The 22,625-nt window shown below is 38.9% G+C and overlaps 1 pseudogene; it reads left to right on the top strand.

Annotated features, from left to right (window-relative positions):
* The first annotated feature begins 5,175 nt into the window (after window positions 1-5,175).
* Window positions 5,176-6,140, top strand: LOC124976431 (olfactory receptor 4F15-like; annotated as a pseudogene).
* Window positions 6,141-22,625: the final 16,485 nt, after the last annotated feature.

Raw genomic sequence — 22,625 nt, 5'->3', positions numbered from 1 at the left:
ACAGGAATGAAGGGAAATTAATAACCTAGAGAAGTTCAAAGTTAGGACTACTTGCTTTGTCTCATTTCTGTCTTTTCTGAAAAGTTGAAAAGGGGGAAAGTTCACACAGTTTAGTACTCTATGGTCTTTATTGGAACTAAAACCAAAGAGCATACACAGAATTTGGAGGACTGACTGGTAAGCTCTCTTTATTGAGACACCCCACCCCACCTGCCTTTCCTGAATGCCTGTTTATAGACCCACATGGTCATTTTCAACTGTGACATAGAAAAGCTGTTATAATGGTATTCATAGGGGAGGGGGTTCATAATTCTGCTATGACCTGTGTCTGTTGGGCATTTAGGTGTTTTTATTCTAGAGAAGTCTAATTTTGGTCACCCTGAGGCAATGTAAATGTAAATAAAGTTCAGGAAAAACAACAAATTCAGGAATCCAGGGGCATGGAAATGAGCCTTAAGAGGCAAAGTGAAAGAAAGGGATAACTTAATTGGTTACTTAATTCAAGTAGAACAAAGATTTATTGAGAGTTCCTGATAACATTTTTGTTTTGACAGAGAGGCAAGTGGACATAGATTTAAAACAAAGAACCAGAAAATCCACTGGAAGCAGGGAAGATTTGGAATATCAGAATTTATTAAGTGTAGGCATGGCCAAAAGGAGAGATGTTGAGTTCTCCAGTAGTATGTCTTAAATAATTTGGATATGCCTCTGACATTAACTGGATTGAAAATTCTTTTCATATATTTATTCCTAGTAGGGTTCTCATTTTCTCCATATTCTACAAATACGATCTTTAAAATGAATAAGAATCTCTTCTGGAAGGCTGACCAAATCATGTAAATTTATAAAACAAGGAATGGTATTTAGAAAGCAAATATTAAAGAATTGTGATTTGTATTGTCAGTGGCCTCTAATTAAGAAGAGAGAAGGAAAGATAATAATAGTCATGGAAAGCAAGGTGTATGTGTGTCTCTTTTGCTAGAGAACAGAAGATTGAAATGCCCTTTTAGAACCAGCTCAGGCGACTGGTCATTTCTTGTTATCTAAAACCTTGCAGACATCAGTATTATTCTCAAGATTTATTACTTTTATGTTTGGGAAACTTCTGAATTTGCAATCAAATTAGAGAATGCATTAATTAAACGACCAATTTTTTTGCTTAAAGGTATGAATTGCTCCAAAATTTTGCATTTTTATGAAGTATGGTCATTTTAGATTTTGAGTGTTCCCAGCAATATTTAGCAGAAGCTTAGAAACATTTTTTCTTTTAAGTTGCATTTGAACTGTAAAAGGACATAAGTTCCCTGCATTGTGATATTTCCTACAGTAAGTGTGTACACAGGGATGTATAGCAGATGTATTCTGTCTCTGATCCCCACCTCTGATCATTACTAATATACTTCTGCAAGGTAGTTATGAGTTAAATAACAAAAGGAGAACTTACACTTGAGGAAATTATTCTCATAACTTATGACTTGTTTTGCTCCATAGTGACTTTATTTATTCCACATGATAGATCTAATTGTTATAAATTTGACTGAACAGTTAAGCAGGCTTTATTGCTGTTTTTCCTTCTATGAAGTTTCTATTAAAATGACTCTCAGTGGAAATGCTCTTTTACAAAATTCATTTAATGCTCAAATATTTAAAATGGGTTGGTTTATCTAATGGGATGAGAATAATTGAGATTTGTAATCAAACTCAGTAAAATGGGGTTTTCTTTTCAAACAGCAAAGAGCTTACGTTTCTATTTTTTAAAATATATTTTTACACTGAAATGATGCCAACTACTCTTATATTAATAATTTGTCAAGTATAATGGTTTATGTCACAAAATTGATGGCAATATTAAAATAAATTATATTAAATTCAACTTGATATGAGGTGGTTCTACTAACTGTGCTTTTTCTGGCCAGAAGTAGAACCTTGTTTTCTTATTAATCTAGTATTTTGATGTTTACTTGCTTTTCTGAATTTTCTGGGATTGGTAGTTTCATCATACTTTGTAGACAATTCTGTGTTAGCTTTTTAAAAATTCTGAAGATATGGGGTCTAAGTGACCCAAAGGAGAGATGACTATGACTTTCTTTGCTTCAGAAACTCTCTTACTTAGGAAAATAAGTGTAAAGAGTTCAGTGTAATTGGTCTGAAAACCAAAATACTTCTTCAAGAAGGAAATGTGATCCACTTAAACTCTCATTCAGAATATGGTATGGCAAGTACAGAATACTTTGTCTTTTCTACTTCCAAATTTCTACTTGGTTTTAACAACACTTTCAGCCTATATCATTACTTGTGCTACTGAATTTAATAGCTTTCTACTGGCTGAGTAGGTGATTACTTTTTGTTTGCCTCAGGCTCCCCACTTTTTTGGGGAGGGGAGGAGGTGCTAGGGATGGAAACTGGGGCCTTGTGCATGCTCAGGGCTCAACCACTGACCACAACCCCAGACTCCTTCTTGAAGCTTCAAACGTTTCCTTATTCTAGAGTCCTCATTAGATTTGGTAATTGTGCATTTATCAGTACTGTTCATAGTTTCTTGTAGCTTTGGGTTTTTTGTTTATTTTTCATGTGAAAATTCTCCTATGGAATGCAGTGTTTCATAGTCTCCAAAAGGCCACTTCACTATGTATCATTTCAATATAACCCAAATCTGCCTTTCACTGCCTCTAGCTCTGCCACTATGACCTGAACAACATCATCTCTTGTATCATTGCGTGGTCAAGATAAAAATAATGTGTTTATAACCTATCTTCCTGCTGCTATCTTTGAGGCTTTGAAGTGTATTCATGACGTAGCAGTCAGATTAATCCCTTAATGTGAGCTGGATGCTTTTTGGTTCTCTGTTCAAAACCCAGTTGTTGGTTATCTCTTTCAGAGTAATAACCAATGTCCTTATGATGGCCTATAACAGTCTCCATGATCTGTGTTCCCCTGACTTCTCAACCCTATCCATACTTGTTCCTTGCACACTCTGGTCCAGCCTCTTTAATCTCCTTATAGTTCTTTGAACATGGCATGTGAACTCCCATTTCAGGGATTTAGCTCTTGCTGTTGTCTCTGCCTGAAATGCTCCTCCTCCAAACGCCTTCATGCCTTAGTCATTCATTTTAATACATTAATAATAAATAGGAACTATTTCACCACAATCATTTTTGGACTCAATTTATCTTTTTCTTTTTTCTTTTTTTTTTGTACATGTACGTAGGGTAATGACATCTGTCTCTTTCTACCATCCTTCCCCATCCCCACGGCCCCATCCCACCCTTCACTCCTCTCTGCATAATCCAAAGTGCATTCATTCTTCCCTATCCACCCCCTACTATGAATCAGCATTTGCTTATCAGAGAAAACATTTGGCCTTTGTTTTTTTGGGATCGGCTTATTTCATTTAGCATGACATTCTCTAATTCCATCCATTTACCTGCAAATGCCAAAATTTAATTCTTCTTTAAGGCTGAGTAACATTCCACTATGTATATGTACCATATTTTCTTTATCAATTCATCTGTTGAAGGGTATCTATGTAGGTTCCATAGTTTAGCTACTGTGAATTGAACTGCTATAAACATTGATGTGGCTGCTTCATTGTAGTATGTTGATTTTAAGTCCTTTGGGTATATACCAAGGAGAGAGATAAGTAGGTCAAATGGTGGTTCCATTCCATGTTTTCTGAGGAATCTCAGACTGCTTTCCATAGTGGTTGCACAAATCTGCAGTCCTACCAGCAATGTATGAGTGTACCTTTTCTCCCCGCATCCTTGCTAACACTTCTTATTGCTTGTATTCTTGATAATTGCCATTCTGACTGAAGTGAGATGGAATTTTAGAGTATTTTTGATTTGTATTTCTCTACTTGCAAGAGATGATGAACATTTTTAATATGTTTGTTGATTGATTGTATTTCTTCTTCTGAGAAGTGTCTGTTCAATTACTTAGCCCATTTATTGATGTATTTGTTTTGTAGGTGTTAAGTTTTTTGAGTTCTTTATATATCCTGGAGATTAATGCTCTATCTGAGGTGTGTGTGGTAAAGGTTTTTTTCCCAATATGTAGGCTCTCTGTTCATGTTATTGATTGATTTCTTTGCTGAGAAGAAGTTTTTTAGTTTGAATCCATCCCATTGATTGATTCTTAATTTGACTTCTTGCACTTTAGGATGCTTGTTGAGGAAGTCAGGTCCTAAGCCAACATGATGAAGATTTGGGCCTACTTTTTCTTTCAGTAGGTGCGGGGTCTCTGTTCTAATTCCTGTCTTTGATCCACTTTGAGTTGATTTTTGTGCAGGGTGAGAGAGATTTAATTTCATTTTGTTACATATGAATTTCCTATTTTCCAGAACCATTTGTTGAATAGGCTATCTTTTATCCAATGTATATTTTTGGCACCTTGGTCTACTATGAGATAACAGTATTTATGTACATTTGTCTCTGTGTCTCTATTTTGTGCCATTGGTCTACCTGCCTATTTTGGTACCAATACCATGCCGTTTTTGTTACTATTGTTCTGTAGTCCAATATATCTTTTCAATCCCTTAGTATTTTCAAGACACTGTATAGGGAAACTATCAAAATAAAAACTTGAAAGAATGATGATTTATAGTTTTGTTTAGTTTATAATCATATCAGAAGAAAAGACACATGACCAACAAGTACAGTAATTAAATGTGGACGTATAAGAGGGTCATAAGGAAGGGGTGACAGATGAGTTGCCATTTGATTTGAGTATTAAAGAATGAATAATGTCCTTAGAGTGCAAATTAGAGAATACATTTTCTGTCGTGAGCAACAAAATCAGTCATAGAATCCTACACCTCTCCACCATGTGACAGTCCTCTTTGTGTGTCTGGAATACACGATTGGCTACTCCTCCTCCAGGGGAGTATGGTTAGTATTGATCACACTGTCATAGCGAGTTAATGTCAGTGCATTTTGAGGTTTTATCAGGTGCCACTCCTGTGCCAGTCCACTGGACTGCTCGAATTCCAGGTGTTAGCGAACCCCGAGGAAGCTCATTGGCTGACATACCTAACAACAACATTTAGTGTTCAGCAGAATCTTACATTTTTGTGAAATGCTTAGGTAATATTGGCACCCATAATTTATATACTTTTCCACAGAGGAAAATAATGTAATACTAATAATTTTAATTTTCTCATTCTTTCCTTTAGGAAACATGAAAGTGAACCTATCCAATGAGCCAGTGAATGGACCAAACCACTCTGTAGTGTCTGAATTTGTGTTCCTGGGACTCTCCAATTCCTGGGAGACTCAGATTTTTTTCTTTGTTTTTCTTGCCTCTTTTATGTGTCCAGTTTGGCAGGAAATCTCCTCATAGTCACAGTGGTGACCTCTGACCATTACTTGCACTCCCCCATGTATTTTTTGCTGGCCAACCTCTCTGTCATTGATCTGATATTTGGCTCCATTGCAGCACCCAAGATGAACTACGACCTCTTCAGGAAGCAGAAAGTCATCTCCTTTGGGGGCTGTGTAGCTCAGATCTTCTTTAGCCATGCTGTTGGGGGCACTGAGATGGTGCTGCTCATAGCCATGACCTTTGACAGGTATGTGGCCATATGCAAGCCTCTGCACTACCTGACCATCATGAGCCCACGGAGGTGCATTTTGATCTTAGTGGGCACCTGGACCATTGGTCTCCTTCACTCATCAGCCCAGTAGGCTTTTGTTGTTAACTTGCCCTTCTGTGGGCCCAACGTATTGGACAGCTTTTACTGTGACCTACCTCGACTCATCAGACTGGCCTGCACAGATACTTACAAACTGGAGTCCATGGTGGCTGCTGACAGTGGGCTCATCTCCCTGGCTGCATTCTTCCTGCTCATCCTCTCTTATGTCTTCCTCCTGGGTACCCTCCAGAAGCACTCCTCAGGAGGCTCTTCCAAGGCTCTTTCCACTCTCTCAGCTCATGTTACTGTGGTGGTTTTATTCTTTGGTCCATTGATTTTTTTCTATGTGTGGCCTTCTCCTTCAACACATCTGGACAAATTTCTAGCTGTATTTGATGCAGTTTTGACTCCATTTCTAAATCCCGTCATCTACACATTCAGGAACAGGGAGATGAAGGTAGCAATGAGGAGAGTGTTCAGTCTGCTCCTGGGTGTTCGAAAGATCACCTGAGTGACTTGGTTGAAACAAAATCAAAGTGACTGTTGAAAGTCCATAATAGCCAATCCTCTTGAGGATGAGACTTTCTGCTAGGCATTATTGAGTGTTCACAAGCATTCGTCAACTGTCTGGTGCACCTGTTTTGTTCCCATGGAAGAAAGGGTGCCATTTTTCTTGATGAGAAAGATGAATTTTATGTACCACATAGAAATCAAAGGTTATGCTATATCATATATTATATTTAATTCCTAAAGAATGGTGCCAATAATAGCTTTCACCTATATTGATGGTGTAAATAAGTTTGTTTTGCAGGACATCTGAACTACTGCTTTTCAGGTGTCCTGCCCTACTGTTGGTGTAGTTGTTCACAGCAGGCTTTCCTATCTGTGTGTCCTACATCTCCTCTTCACCTGTTCTGCTCTGTTATCTTAGTCATGAGCAAACAGTAGCAATCATCTTTAGGATTTGTGATGTCTTACATATTCTAACGCAGAAGTCTTTCTTCCACACTTTGTTCTATACATTGAAGAGTGTTTCCTATTTTGTGTTTACTCAAATGGATCAGGTGTTGGCAAATGTTCTGCAAAGTATTAGATTGTTAGTAGTCACTCACTTTTGCTGTTGTAATTAGGAAATAGCCATACACAACTCAAAAATTAATGGCTGAAGTCCAATAAAACTCTTCACAAAAATAGCGGCAGGCCAGATCAACCCAATGTTCAGGTCTGCTAACTCCTGAAGTAGATTGTGCCCAACAGGTTTGTTTACTCATTCTCCCTATCACAGTCTTTAGCTCAGTAAGAGTCTGCAGTGAAAGGAGGTGTCTTATAACACAAAATTTGCAATTAATAAACAGAGATTTTGGTCATAGTAGCATCAAATAACTTGTGTTATCTTAACCGAGTTAACGTCTCTGAAATGAAATTCTTTACAGGTGGCAATAGAACTCACAGTTATGGTGATGATGAAGTCAGATGGTATTTGCAAAGGTTTTATCAGCTTAAAAATTCATCTGGCTTCCTTCCCTGAACTGTAATTATTTGCTTGGAGTCTATCAACTTGGAAGTAAAGTTCATTTTATCTTCTAATTTTTGTATCACACATTAACTTTGTCTTAAGCCTCACACATATACAGAAGTATCTTGTGATGTGTCTCCATGATCTTGGCTTTCATTTTATTCTGGTGCATACTTTCATTGTTTTGTGTCACCTGAAGAATTGAAGATTTATTATTTCCTTCCTTCTTCAGTTCATCAGTTAGAATAATAAGGTTAATATTTACAGAGCATATATCAAACATCAGCATTGCTTTTAGTTTTATCCATAAACTCATTTAATCTTCACAACAGTCTTTGAGATAAATACTATCACCATTCTCATTTTAAAGATCTGTAGACTGAAGCACAGAGAGGTCAAATAACTTGTCAAAGATTAGTAGGTGGTAGATTTGGATTTGAACCTAGGCTGTCTGACTCCAGAGCCTGGATTCCTAATCATTACGTGATTGTTTTTCATAAAACAGGTTTAATATCCATACTGATGAGCTTAAGGTTACATTTATTCATTTAGGGCCAATTTCTCTATTCCCATTTTATCCCTATATTTATGTCAATAATTTGTTCATGGTACAATAATTCTGAATTAAATAAATTATTTTTATGGACACACTGTAGAATTATGTTCATACAGGTTAGCTATTATAGAATGATATTTAATAAGAGAGAGAGTTTCCCAGGTTATATTAATAAGAGAAAAAAGGGAATAAAGTAAGATTTAAAATTTGATCTATTTTTAATACAATGTATGAATGTAAGCTGAAATATTAATAGTAACTTTTCTCCAGTAGGAAGAATATAGATGACTTTTACTGTCTTATTTTTGTTTTGCTTCCTGTGTTTTTGAATTCATATCAAAAAAATCATTGCCCAGACCAATGTCATGGAGATTTTTCCCTATGTTTTCTTCTAGTAGTTTTAAAAGATTTGTGGCTCATATTTAAATATTTAATGAATTTTTAGTTTATTTGTTGTGTACAATATGAGAGTCTGATTTTCTGCTTATGGCTATCTAGTTGTCCTAACACCATTTACAAAAGAGACTGTCCTTTCTACATTGCTTGTTCTTGGGAACTTTGTCTAAAATCAATTGATCCCAAACCCACAGCCTCATCTCTGGGCTTTCTATTCCATTCCATTGCCTATGAGTTGTTTTTTATGTAGTAATATGTTAGTTGCTATAGATATATAGTATATTTTGATGTTAGGAAATATGGTGCATTTAGCTTTGATCTTTTTTATCAATACTGCTTTGGCTATTTGAAGTCTTTTGTGGTTCATTTGGATTTCATGTGAAAAATGTTATTGGAATTTTTATTGAATCTGTAGATTTCTTTGGGTACTACGAACATTCTGAGTATTAGTTCTTCCAATCCATGGACATGGGGTGTCTTTATTTGTGTCATCTACAATTTTATTGTTTGGGTGATTTCTTTAAGTTTGATTTTGTTTTTATTTGACATAATAATCATTCATATTTATGACATAGAATGTGATGTTTTGATAATTGTATACATTGTGATCATATTTTATGTTAGTGATCAAAGCATTGTATTTAGCAAACACATTACCTTAAATGTTTATCATTTGGAAAGTTAAAACATTCCAAATATTGTCTTGTAGTTATTTTGGTGAAACATGCACTACGATATTGTTATCTATCATGATACTACTGTACTAATGGACAAATGCTATTCCATTGTGCATATATACTAATTTTCTTTATCCTTTCATCCACTGATGGAAATATAGGTTGATTCTTTATCTTCACTAGTGTGAATAATGCTGCAGTAAACTTGGGAGTACAAATATCTTTTCAACATATTGATTTTGTATTATTTGGATAATACCTTGCAGTAGGATTGCTGGATCATATAGTAGTTTTATTTTTGATTTTTTTGAGGAAACTTCATACTGTTTTCCAAAATGGCTATACCAATTTATGTTCCCACCAACTGCATATGAAAATTTTTATTTCTCTACAACCACATCAGCATTATTTTTTGGTCTTTTTGATAATAGTCATTCTAATTGGGGTGAAGTGATATCTCACTACTGTTTTGATTTTTCATTTCCCTGATGAATAGTTACTTTGACCATTTTTCATACCTGTTGGCTGTTTGTATGTCTTAGTTTAATAAATGCCTATTTAGGCAGGGCCTTTGACCATTTTAAATTCAGATTATTTACTTTTTTCTATTTAGTTGTTTGAGTTCCACATATATCCTGAATATTAACCTCTCTTCAGATGTACAATTTGGAAATATTTTCTCTCATTCTGTATGTTTTCTCTTCACTTTGTTTTTCTCTTCTTGCAGCTTTTTGTTTGATGAAATTTCACTTGTATCTACAATTTCTTTCATTAATATTTCTTTAACAAGTTTATCTTTGACAAATTCTTCTTTCTACTTACTAGTTTGAACATTCTTACTCTAATCTGCTTTGACTCCATGTTTGTGTTTCTATTATTATGTCTTTCATATTACCACATGCTTGCACCTCTAAACTTCTGTTTTGATTTTTGAGAACACAAGGAATTTAGCTGATGAAGAATGTTGAGATTTCTAAGTTTCAAAACATATATCTGATAAGGGTTTAATATCTAAAACATATAAGGAACTTGTCCAACTTGATAGCAAAGCCCCTAAATAATTCTGCTTAAAAGTGAGTAAAATAACTCAAATATTTTTTTCAAAATGAACTAAAAATGGCCAACAGGCATATGAAAAGGTGTTCAACACTAATAATCACCAGAAAAACACAAATTAAACCTCAGTGAGATGTCACCTCACATCTCTAAGACTGACTATTATGAAAAAGACAAAAGACCAGTGTTGGAAAGGTTGTGGAGAAAAGGAAACACTTGGACACTGCTAGTAGGAATGTATATTGGTACAGCCATTATGGAAAACTGATGAAAGTCCTTCAAAAAATTAAAATAAGAACTACTATTATTATGGTTTGGATATGAGGTATTGCCCAAAATCTCATGTATGAGACAATGCAGGAATGTTCAGGGGTGACATGATTAGATTATGAGAGCTGTAACCTAATCAGTGGATTGTGAATTAATAATTTTGAATAAATTACTGGGTAAATATAGGCAGGTAGGGCATGGTTAGAGGAAGTAGTTCATGGTTAGAGGAAGTAGTTTGTAATTTTTAAATATTTTCTTCCTAGTGCTCACTCTCGATCTCTCTGCTTTCTGACTGCCATGAGCTATTGTCTGCCATACCCTTTATGCCATGATATTCTGCCTCACCTTGAGCCCAGAGAAATGGAGCCAGCCAACAATGGATTGAATTTCTGAAACCATGAGCTCAAATAAACTTTTCCTTCTCTAAGTTCTTGTCTGGTATTTTGGTCTTAGCAATGAAACCTGAATAACACTAACAATCCAGCAATACCACCTCAGGGTTGTGAAGGAAAAAAGTGAACTGTTTTTCCCTTGTGCTTTCACATTCAACACAGAACACTTCTGTGGCCAGATGTGTACATGTTTTACAAGCAATTCAATGAACACCAACAGAAAGTCTTATAATTCAAATCAATTATCTATCTGACAATTATCTACCAGAGATAATGTCAGATCCCACAGTGAACAGCTACAAATCTGCCCTTTCACTTCAGATGCCAATTGCAAGTATCACCTACGTTTCTGATTGACCAGAATTGGATCCCCATAATCCTTGGATTCCATTATTTGTTACAGTGCTCATAGAATGCAGGGAAGGAAGCACTTTGCATATATTTATCCATTTATTGTAAAGGGTATTACAAAGGATAGCCATGAGCAGCCAGAAAAATGATATAGGGTAAGGTGTATGGGAGGGTATGCATAACTTCCATGCCTTCTCTAGGTATACCACCCTCCAGTCACCACCATAGATTCAGCAATCTGGACTTTATCCAACTTTTTCTTTCCTTTTGAGTTTCCATGGAGGATTCATCATGTAGGCATGATTTATTTATTCATTGGTCATTCATTAGTAGTATCAACTGAACTTTAGCCCCTTTCCCATTCCTGGAGGTTGGATATATGTGGTTGCAAGTTTGACCTCTCTAATCATACCTTAGTCTTTCTGGTGATCAAACCTCATCCTGAAGTTATCTAGGGACCCTTGGCTTCCAATTCTCTCATTATCCTATGAGAGACGACACTCTGAAGATTCCAAGTGTTCTTTTAAAATTGCTAATGCATGTTAATTGTACAAACTAAAGGGTTTCACTGAGACATTTCTATATATACATATAGCATGTTTTGATCATGTCAACCTTCCCTTAACTCTCTCCCTTCCTTCCCTCTCTTTTCCAGCTGTTTTACCTCCCTTTTGCTTCCCCAATAGTTCCTCTTCTACTTTCAGGTATTCTAATTTTTTTTTTTAGTTTTCACATATGAGAAAAAAACATGTGATATATGTCTCTCTGTGTCTGGCTTATTTTCCTAAAAAATGACATAATTTTATTCTTTATGTATGAATAATAATCCATTGTGTACATATGCCATATTTTCTTTATCTGTTCATTTGTTGATGGACATAGGCTGATTATATATGTTGGCTGCTGTAAATATTGCTGCAATAAACATGGATAAATCGGTATTTCTTTTTTATGCTGACTTCATTTCTTTTAGATATAATCCCAGGAGTGGTTTTACTGGACCATATGGTAGTTCTCCTTTTCGTTTTTTGAGGGTTTTGAGGGACCACCATATCATTTTCCATAGTGATTGTACTAATTCACATTCATTTATTTCTGTTCCAGTCTTTATTATTTCTTTCCTTTTACTGATTTTGGGTTTATTTTTTTCTTTTTTTCTTTTTTTTTTTTTTCCTTCTAAAACCTTTAGATGTATCCCATTTATTTGGGCTCTCTTTCTCTAATATAGACACTCATAGCTATAAACTTCCCTCTTTTGGGGGGGAGTACTGGGGATTGAATTCAGGGGCACTCGACCACTGAGCCACATCCCCAACCCTATTTTGTATTTTATTTAGAGACTGGGTCTCACTGAGTTGCTTAGTGCCTTGCTTTTGATGAGACTGGCTTTGAACTTGTGATCCTGCAGCCTCAGCCTCCTGAGCCTCTGGGATTAACTTCCCTCTTAATACTGCTTTTGTTTCATCCCACAGGTTCTGGCCAATTGTATTTCCATTTCCATTTTGATTTGATTCTAGGAATTTTTAAATTTCCTCTTTGATATGTTCAATGATTCACCGATCCTTCAAAAGTGTATTGTTCAATCGCCACGTGTTTATATAATTCCTGTGGCTGTGTTTGTGTAGTTTCTACTCTTGCTGCTGATTTCTAGATTTATTCTACTATAATCTGATAAGGGTAGTCTTTTAGTGTCATTCTGAAATTCATCTTTAGTCATCATAATATAAAGATTTAAAGTTGTTATAGAAAATGGCAAAAAATTCTCTTCATCATAAAAAATTAATATCTCATACTTCCATTAATTAAGAGTATAACTGCTTGGTCGCCCTGGGAAAACCGCAGCTAAGTAGGTGACAATTCCCCAGGCCAAGTGATCCCAGTCAGCCAGTTCCAGATCTCTGCAGCATCATTTGGTCAGTACCCTCTGGGGCTGCTGTCAGTTGCTGCTTTTACTGTTTATATAGGTATTGGTGTGTGTTTGTAGTGATTTTTTTTTATCTCTTTGATCTTGCAAAACTATATCATTCTTAATCTTTAAGGATGCTGTTTTCTCAGTTTCCTTGACAAAACAGGTAGGTGAGAAGAACAAATAAAACCCATAGTGAGCTAATCAGTGAGCCAAGGTTTCTGTCTTCTAGAATTGAGAAGTGTTTTCCTCAACTCCTTGTGATGTCGACCTTCTGTGCGGCCATTTGCTTTAGGTGCTGGAGAAAAGGGTGGGGCAGGAATCATCGACTATGGAGAGTCATTGTGTATGGGCAGTTAAGGGTATGGGCAGGTGTATGGAACATTGCTGAAGTGAACCAAACAACTCCCATTTTGCTTTCTGACCCCATTTTGTGAAACTTATAAAAAACATGTTGTTTGCTGTGATAGATCAAAACAAAATGTGTGTGTAGTGTTAAGATAAGTAAAGTGACGAGCGGTGACGCACATAGTGACTATGCAGCCGCTGAGGAAAAACATTTGGCAGTTTGTTTACACCAAATTTACATTAGTTTTAATGGTAAAACTGGTAAAAATATTTACTAGATGAATTTGCAGAATCCAGGACTTGAAAAACAAATTAGGTAATGTGTGAACTTGTTTTGATGTGACTATATAAACTGCAGACTGATCAGGAGCGAGCGGGCCCTACTCCACGGACAGAGTCTGTCACTATGTCCCGCTGACAAGTGACAAGATAGTGCTCCCCAGCTCGAGGCCCCTGGTCGCTGCATGCTGTTACTCCGATGACTGATTGCCGTTTGCTGTGAACCGAGCATCAATAAAACCTCATCTGAGGACCAACAACCGGCTACGTGAGTGTTACCTTATCCCTACCTGGTTCCCGATCCAGCACAGGCCGCAAGTGTTGCGACGTGCTCGTGACAGTTGGCGTAGTCGGCAGTCGGACGCCTTCCACCCTGGCTCCCCTACATATCACTGTGCTCCTGGACTGTCTTGAATTGATTATTGACCTCCTCGACATTCTCATCGACAGCAAAACCCAGGAACTTTGTGACCTGTTGGACTCCAACTTGTAAACCTGGTAGGCTTTACATTTCTCTTTTATGCCTCGGTGCTGGTTAAAATCTAGACTCTGTACTCACCTCCTTACCAAATACGATTGCCTTTTGCATACACTTGTTTGTTCTATCGACAGTGCTAGCACTCTAAAGTGGAATTGGATTTTATTTAAACTTTATTGTACAAGTCGCTTGATAAAATAGCTCCAGGACTGGGGATAGATAAGCTCTTTAATAAGCTTACATTTGGCAAGTCTGATAAACATGAACTCAAACCACAATCTCCATGGAGGCAATGCGAACGCATTGTACAAAATAAATTCCCTAAATATGATAAGGGAAACTCTGTCCAGGTCTGCCTTAGCAGTCGGGACATTGTCGAGCCTATTTTAGCCCGGGCAGGTAAACAAGAGATCCCTAGTATTTTGTGCAAAGTAATAGATGATGTTGATTCTGATAGACTTAAGGGCAAACGCTTGGTAAGGGAAGCGCTTCAGAAATCTAAAAATCCTTTCCTGCAGGACATATATGACTCCCAAGATCGATCCACCTCTGAGGCCTTAAAAGTCACCTACAGCTCTGACCCCGTCTCCACAATTAAGGCCTCTACACCTTCTCGTGGTCTTTCTCTTGCCGGCGCTGACCACGTAGTGGAGACTAGAGAATTATCTAGAAGTGAACTTATGCAGCTTAGACAGGACTTTTCCCAGTGTAACCTGTCTGATGCAGACTTCCTCCTCATGCTATGGCAGAAAGGTGCCCATAACATCCGCCTTTCAGCATCTGAGATGAGGACTGCGGGAATAACCATTGAGCACCCAGCAGTCTGTGAAGCCCTTATGGCTTTACTGGAATCTATGCCCACAGATGTGCATTCTTTGTTTGACTGGATAGCTATGGCTTGGAAATTGGCTTTTCCTCATTTGGATCTCAGCCAATTTGATAGCCGTACTCGCTGGCATACACCAGCCGATGGCATTAATTTGCTACGGAAGCTTGGAGTCCTCTGCAAAATATATAATTCGGACCCCGAAATTAACCCACTGCGGGTCCCACTTACTCCTTCCATTCGTCGTCTTATCTTGAAAGGAGCACCAGACAACCTCAAATATATGCTCTCTACGGCTCTTGCAGGAATGCACACCCTGTTCGAGGTTTTTGAACATTTCAAACAGTGCAGAGACCTTCAGATGGACCATAAAATGTCCTTCCCAGTACGTGCTTCCTTTCAGCAGATGCCCCCATTCACCTTAGCTGTCCAGCAAACTCCCCCGCGTCCCTTCATCCCACACCCTGTCCCTCGCAGGTCATTTCGGAACATTGTTCCAAAAAAAACGGTGCTCAGGCACCCCCGTCTGGCCAACGTGGAGCAGCCTGTCCGGGGCCACTATTCCCCTGCCACCAAGGGCAACCCTTCCCCCCTCAGCAAAGGTTTCGCCCACCTTTGGGCTTCCAAGTAAGAAATCCTTTCCGGAGAAACCCCGGGATACAACAATCTATCAGGAGAAGGCCCCAGGGTCAGAATCGCGATCGCAACCCACCTGGGGCCCCCAATACCCCCAACGGTTGGAACCACCCTTTTCACCGCTTCCCACGAGCATTTCCCCAGATGAAAACCGTCCCTTTGTTCTTATATCCGGTGTCTGTGATAACATTCCCTTCTCTTCCCGCTTTCTTATTGACACCGGTATCCAGATTACAATAATAGATCCTACTATCATCCCTCAGGCTCACATGGGCAAGGGAACCCCTGCACAGGTGCAGGGCATCTCTGGCACTATACTTACTGCTTTTCATTATAATGTTACCTTGTTTATTTATGACAGGCAACCCTTACGTTGCACTGTGCTTGTCCTCCCTAGCCCCCATTGTATCCTTGGTATGGACTATATCCCGTCCTTTTTTGGAAAATGGCTGCCCCTTAAAAGACTTATATGCTGCAGTGTTACCCTTTTACCCACCGTGGCTATACAACCTATTCATTTTCCCCGGATCCCGCCATCCTTCACGAAGCAATATCCACTTAAAGGTGGCCATGAGGATATTTCTAAAACCTTGTCAGACCTCCTCGCTAAAGGCATAGTAGAACGCACCCAATCCTTTAATTATAATAGCCCCATATGGCCTGTCCGCAAGCCTAACGGGTCATGGCGGTTTACAGTGGATTATAGAAATATTAATAAGCTGTCCCCTCAAATGCCCGGCTCCTTGCCAGACATAGAAGGTATTTTTCAGGAAATTAGGGATTATGCACCTAAGTGGTTTGTAGCTATTGACCTCTCTGACATGTTTTTTGCTATTCCCTTACATGAGGACTCTAGGGAGTATACCACATTTACGAGGAATGCTCAACAGTATCAGTTCACTAGAGTCCCACAGGGGTATAAGAATAGCCCTATTATAGCACACGGTGCTATCCAACAAACTATGCCATGGAAATCACTTCCTTCTGATGTGAAGGTCTTCACCTATGTGGATGACATACTTATTTGTGCACATAGCAAAGAGGCAGCAGACAAAGCTAAACTGGTGGTAATTTCTACTCTTACATCCAAAGGCTGAACCATAAATCCTGATAAAGTGCAAGGCCCACTGGAATCCGTTAAGTTTTTAGGTGTCCAGTGGTCCTCCACATGGCCCTCCGTCCCCCACCCGGTACTGGACAAACTGCAGGCTATTCCAGCACCAGAAATAAAACTGAAACCCAACATCTTATTGGCCTATTTGGGTACTGGAGACTGCATATCCCTTTCTTACAGCTTATACTTCAACCTATGTATAAAGTAACTAGAAAGGCTTGTGATTTTGAGTGGGGGCCAGCACAGCAATTAGTTTTTACAACTGCCTTGGAATATATTTCCCTGTATGCACAATTATATGTCCCACAACCAGGTGAAGTCCTATTATTGGATATTTTGTTCATGAATGATTATGGTAATGGGGATATATACTAAAACCCCCGGTGTGTCACGACCGGTTGGCTTCTATTGCAAACGTTTCCCATATGCACCCACCAGATACTCTCTATTTGAGAAGTATATCTGGACTTTATGTCAAGCATTACAGGCAATGGGCTTTTCTCTTATCAACAAACGCCTGATTATTAGAACTCCTGTCCCACTCATAAACTGGATTAAAATGAGTGAGGACCAACTAAAAGGCCTTCCCATTGAACCTAAAGTTTTACAATGGAAATGGTATCTTCAAAATGCTCTACAAGATTCCCTGGTTCAGTCTAACACTGCAATTGGCAGGTTGACTGAGGAAATTTGTGCCCAACCCCTGGCCAAGTTGCCCATTTCTCCAAAGGAAAAGCCCTCCTCCCCTATCGGTCATTGGGGAGCTTCAAACAGCCATGCCAATGCTTGGTTTACGGATGGCTCCTCCTCTGTGATTAATGGCAAGACCCATTGGAAAGCTGCGGCTTACCGCCCAGCTGATAAGACTATCTTGACAGACCAGGGGGTGGATGATTCTGCACAAATGGCTGTACTTGTAGCAGTGAATTTGGCTGTGAAACATTCACTTATGGAAGGCCGAAAGCACATTCATATTTTCTCTGACTCATGGTCCGTTTGTAATGGCATAGCCATATGGTCAGCTAAATGGAAACGCACTGACTATTGTATCAATGGAAAACCCGTTTGGGGTCAGACTGTATGGAAGGAATTAGCAAACTCTGGTATTAAGATATTTGTAACACATGTAGATGCACATACAAATAGATTGGATGAAAATTCTAAAAATAATGATTTAGTAGACAAAATATCCAAAATTGCAGCTATAAGATTGACTAATGCTGCACCTTGGAAGGTTGTAAAACATAAAGACACCAAAGTAACTTTAAAAAGAAAACTGCAGTGGGAGGTGCACAAACCTCCGGTAGATAACCTGGAGATTTTGGGCCCTGAACTTACAACACTCCATAAACAGATGGGACATATAGGCACCCATGGACTATACCAATGGTGTAATGACAGAAACCTAAAGACCACTTGGAGGGCCTGTAAGGAGGCAATAAGGCGCTGTCCTAATTGCCCTAACCTATTGCAAAGGTTTAGGAGAAATCCTCCATCACACTTATCATCTCCAAGAGCATTTAATCACTCATTACAAATAAACTTCATAGGACCCATCAGGCAGAAACACTATGTTTGCACTATAGTGGATTGCTGCACCGGCCTGGGGTCTGATACCATGTCCTCCAAGCCTAATCAGATTGCCACTATATTTGCCCTTTGGACATGGATTGCTCACCATGGGATCCCCCATATGATTAGTTCTGATCAAGGCACACATTTTACAGGACAATTGGTACAGAAGTTTGCTGTTGATCTTAATATACAATGGAACTTCCATGTGGCATACAATCCAACAGCATCTGGACACATTGAACGCTTCAATGCACTGTTAAAACTTAAGTTATCATCATTATCTGACACCCCACTGCATAAAGCCTTACTTATAGCAACCTTCGAACTCAATTCTAGACCACGAGCTTACCGCAGCTCCCCTTTTGAGGAAACTTACCCTCCGGATGTCCAGCCTCTCGACGGGACCACACCCAACCTACCACCTTCATCTGACAGAATCCTTATCAAGGACAGACTGGACTCTAGCCTCACCCCTGCCAACATCGTTGCCCCAGGACCAGGGAACTCTTATTGGACTACATCTGGAAAGGGGGGTCTTCGCCTTACCAAGGTGAAAGACGCTACTCCAATGTAGATATGCCCCATTCCTGTATTTGTGCACTAGCATTTGGGTGTAAACTTATTGTGATTGCTATCTCTCCTCAGACCTGACTGCTCTCTTTGGCGCGGAAGCCACCCCTTAGGGTGTCTCCCGTGCCAGGGGGTGGACTGTATGGAACATTGCTGAAGTGAACCAAACAACTCCCATTTTGCTTTCTGACCCCCATTTTGTGAAATTTATAAAAAACATGTTGTTTGCTGTGATAGATCAAAACAAAATGTGTGTGTAGTGTTAAGATAAGTAAAGTGACGAGCGGTGACGCACATAGTGACTATGCAGCCGCTGAGGAAAAACATTTGGCAGTTTGTTTACACCAAATTTACATTAGTTTTAATGGTAAAACTGGTAAAAATATTTACTAGATGAATTTGCAGAATCCAGGACTTGAAAAACAAATTAGGTAATGTGTGAACTTGTTTTGATGTGACTATATAAACTGCAGACTGATCAGGAGCGAGCGGGCCCTACTCCACGGACAGAGTCTGTCACTATGTCCCGCTGACAAGTGACAAGATAGTGCTCCCCAGCTCGAGGCCCCTGGTCGCTGCATGCTGTTACTCCGATGACTGATTGCCGTTTGCTGTGAACCGAGCATCAATAAAACCTCATCTGAGGACCAACAACCGGCTACGTGAGTGTTACCTTATCCCTACCTGGTTCCCGATCCAGCACAGGCCGCAAGTGTTGCGACGTGCTCGTGACAGCAGGGGAGGGTGAAAATCTTAACCCTTAAAGAATGAGAATAGAGCTGGAGCAGAGAGTCAGGGAAGAAGCAGAGTTTGACTACTCCTACTTCTCCCCACTTTGTCCCAGGGGCTTAGCCCCACCTTTTCTTTTTTCAGGCCTCTGTGAGGTCTGTACTCAGTGATCAGCCCAGCTGCCTGGTCTTTCTGTCTAATGACTAGAAAAATTTCCCCTCTTTTTGATCTTCCGCCTTACCTGGTGCTCCCCTTCTCATCCCTCATCAGTCTCATGGGTGGAGTTCTTCATTCAATCTGTTGACCGTTGCTGATTGCTGATGTATGTTCTCTGAAAACTTTGTCATCCACCTCCAATGGAGACTTTTAATATTTTCATTCTTTGATAATTTTATCATGTTCCTTGTACTATTCATTCTTTAATTAATTCATTTGACACTTATATGTGCCCACAATACAACAGGCCTACACTGCCCATTTACAATGTAGAAAATGTATGTCAATGTATTAGAAATCTTTATATTCTTATATTTCTTCTCCTGTACCTTAGCATTCTTTACTGACCATATCAAAATCTCCTTCTCCCCTCCTTTTTTCTCTCTTCTACTCCTTAATTCTTCATATGCTCCTTTTTAGCCCACTACTGGTTATCCTTCTACTTCTATAATTGCTCCTTCTCATATCTTTGTTCCTTTACCTCCTTTCACATTATCAACACAGGTCTTTTTCATTGTTGTATCTTTGCTTTTTGCAAATTTCTCCTCCATTTGCTTTCCTTCAGGGCTCTTATTCAGTCTTAAGCATTCTATTACTTTTATATTGACTTATGTACAATTTTATCTTGTATCTCTATTTCTTCAATATATATTATCTCATATATCCACGAAGACATCTCAGCAGTACCTAAAATTCATATGCTTGTAATATACATACATCTGTTTTCTCCAGTCCCACAAATTCCATGTTCGACTTCCATATTTTTAGAAAGGGACCTACTATTGTCCTATCTATTCATGCTCAGATGTTGGTGTCGTCTTTGACTTTGCTTTTCTCCATGTTTACTCCAACTTTAATCAGCCAGTGATTCCTCTGGGTTTTTACTTTTCATTACTTCTATTTTCTGTGTCTACAGTCATATGGATAAGCCCATGGTCCTGGGGCATCTGCATAACCCTTCAAGTCTGCTCAAGTTCAGCATTCTTTTAAGGCCCCCTTACTGCTCTAGTCCCATTCCTTCATTTGACTCATCTCTTACAGATGGAGCATTTCCCCCTTATTGGCCTCATTGTCAGTTCCTTGCACCCATGCCTCGATTGTCTTCCTAAATTTACATAATTAATTCTTAACTATGTTAGAGACATTCCAAATGTTAGTCAAAATTGAATCTCAACCATCTTTCTCATCGTATTTTCCTCTGTTCCTTGACATCATTGCTATGAGGTAGACTGTCTGCCTGCTTCATCATTAACCTAGTGTACCCTGAACTTACTTGTTTTTAAAATATTTCACCCAACTCTTGAAATGATTTCTTTAGGTCTGATATTTGTGTATTGTAATTTTACCATCCTTTTTGACTATAAATCAAGTGCCGCATCACCACACTGCTTTCTCTCGTCACTATAGTTCTCTCTTTCAATTCTACTTATGGTGAAGGATCTGTTCCACTTCTATGACATGCATCACACACTTCTCAGGTATCTTCACACACGTGCTGGATAAGGATCGGCTTCATACAACATCGTTTTCTCTTGATATCTGACACATACTAAACAAATGCACCTTAATTTAACAAAATAAGCACAAGAGAAGATAAGGGTGAAAATGAAACAACTGTGACTGAATTTGGTCTTGAGGAGCAATCTGATTTTCTGATTTGCATAAACTACCTATTTTCTGCACATATGAAAGTTAACTTGAGATTAAAACTGAAGACCTCCATGTCACACCAAAAGGGCAGCTTAGATGGGGGGAAGTTTATTTTCCTGAGCAGATGGTATTATATGGTCTGGTTTCCTTGCCTTGGAAGGCCAGCAAAAATTTACATCTGCATAGTCATGGTCTTCAGAAATCTCTTGAGACATGTATTTTGGTCCTCGTACTTCCCTGTTTCTCATTCCTAATGACAAAGGAAATATCCAATGTTAGTTGAAGTAGTCAGAAAAAAAAACTTAAATTTTTGTGTGGGGGAATTGAAATTTCTGGTTTTAGATTGTTGCTTTTGCCTTTGTGGAGTGGTACAACTTAGAGTGCAAATCTTCTTCTGTATCCCTTAGGCAGTCTTTGATTTTTTTTTTTTGTATTATTAAAATAATTTTTTTTTATTGTATACAAATGGGATACATGTTGTTTCTCTATTTGTACATAGAGTCAAGGCATACCATTTGTGTAATCATACGTTTACATAAGGGAATGATGTTTATTTTTTTTTCCTTCCCCCCCACCCCTCCCACCCCTCTTTTCCCTCTATACAGTCCTTCTTTCCTTCATTCTTACCACGCTCCTTATCCCTAACCCTAAACCTAACCCTAAACCTAATGCTAACCCCTCCCACCCCCCAATATATGTCCTCATCCGCTTATCAGCGAGATCATTCGTCCTTTAGTTTTTTGAGATTGGCTTATCTCACTTAGCATGATATTCTCCAATTTCGTCCATTTGCCTACAAATGCCATAATTTTATCATTCTTCATTGTGGAGTAAGATTCCATTGTATATATATGCCACAGTTTCTTTATCCATTCATTGTCGGGGTGCCGCGGACCCCCAGCCCTTCGGCGTGGCCAAGATGGCGCCTGGCAAGGTGCCAAGGAAGTGCTGAGAACAAAACCAGGTACCTCCAGCAGACTAATACTCTCTGCCAACAAGTGGCGTATTTTGAGGAAGTTAATGTGATTGGCCATGGGTCCTCGTGGACACTGCATGATTGCTATATCCACACTATTGTGCTCCATTACTGTCCATGCTTTCCTCTCGTGATCTATAAGCTGATTGGTTGTTGTATGTAATGTAAGGCACTTGCAAGAGCGGCCCGCCGCTGCTGGCCAGCCAGAAGAAGCAGACTGCAGAAAATAAAGAACTTGCCCTGATCCGGTTTCGTGTTTCTCTGCGGGCAGGGGACGCGATAGATGGTGCCGAAACACCCGGAACGAGAAAAAATATAAGGGTAAGTTCACATAAGTTTTCAAATCAAGAAAAATTAGTTTGAGAGTTCAAAAGGTGAGACGTCTCGAGGTTCGCGGAGCAGCGACAATTCATTACAGGAGGTTCCCCAGCAGAGGGACAATTCATTACAGGAGGTTCCCCAGCAGAGGGACAATTCAT

The sequence above is a fragment of the Sciurus carolinensis genome, chromosome 2 (assembly GCF_902686445.1).
Source record: "Sciurus carolinensis chromosome 2, mSciCar1.2, whole genome shotgun sequence".
Lineage (NCBI taxonomy): Eukaryota > Metazoa > Chordata > Mammalia > Rodentia > Sciuridae > Sciurus > Sciurus carolinensis.
Note: the sequence above shows the minus strand (reverse complement) of the source record. Positions and strands in the feature narration are given on the sequence as shown.